A 1042-nucleotide genomic window follows, 5' to 3' on the forward strand; every position below is an offset into this window, starting at 1 on the left:
ATCAAGACTGATGGCCAGAAACAAGAGAGAGAGAGAGAGAGAGAGAGAGAGAGAGAGAGAGAGTTCTGAATAGTCCGAATCTGACCCAGGGACCCAAATATCGCAGGGCCTGTTTTCACCTGGGACTGTTTGTTCTAGCGGGAGTTTTACGGCACTTGCAACATAATTGGGTCAATACCTGAGGAAGATTAAAGGTTTTCTAAGAAAGTAACAATAACAAATTAATTTTTAAAAAGGAGGAGAGACAAAGAAATGTATTTTTTTTGGTAAAAGTAATACGACACTTGCAACACATTTAGGTCATGTAAGCGGTGAAGATAAGAGGTGTTACAAGACAGTAACAAACACAAAAAAGAAAGAAAAGAGATAATATGGATGATGGACGTTTAATGGGAAAGAAGGAGCAAACCACACCAGAGCACTCGCCAACCACCCGCACCCACTAAGAAGATTAGAGGTGCTCTAAAAAAGCAACAAACACAAATAAAGAAGGAGGAGAGACAAAGAAATGTTTTGTTTTAGAAAGAGTAATACGGCACTTGCGACACTTTTAGGTCATATAAGTGCCGAAGATTTGAGGTGTTACAAGACTATAATAAACACAAAAAAGGAGGAGGGGAGATATTATTATATTATAGATGATGGATGTTTGATAGGACAGAAGGAACAAATCACACCAGAGCATCTGCCAACCACCCACTGGGATTTTTTCGTTATGTTCCACCTCTTTCTTTGGGTGCTGCTCTTTCTTTCTTTCTTTTTTTCTTTCTTTCTTTCTTTCTTTCTTTCTTTCTTTCTTTCTTTCTTTCTTTCTTTCTTTCTTACTTTCTATCTATCTTTCTTTCTTCCTCCCTTCCTTCCGTCCTTCCTTCATTTCTTTCCTTTTTTTCTATTTTCTTTCTTTCTATTTTTCTTTTTATCTTTCTATCTTCCTCCCTTTCTTCCTGTCTTCCATCCTTCCTTCATTTCTTTTTTCTTTCCTTCTTTCTTTTCTTCGCTCTTTCCGCTCCCTGACTGAGCCCGAGTACATTTTCTCCCCCCC

This window comes from Aplysia californica, unplaced genomic scaffold (genome assembly GCF_000002075.1).
Source record: "Aplysia californica isolate F4 #8 unplaced genomic scaffold, AplCal3.0 scaffold00598, whole genome shotgun sequence".
In the NCBI taxonomy this organism is placed as follows: Eukaryota; Metazoa; Mollusca; class Gastropoda; order Aplysiida; family Aplysiidae; genus Aplysia; species Aplysia californica.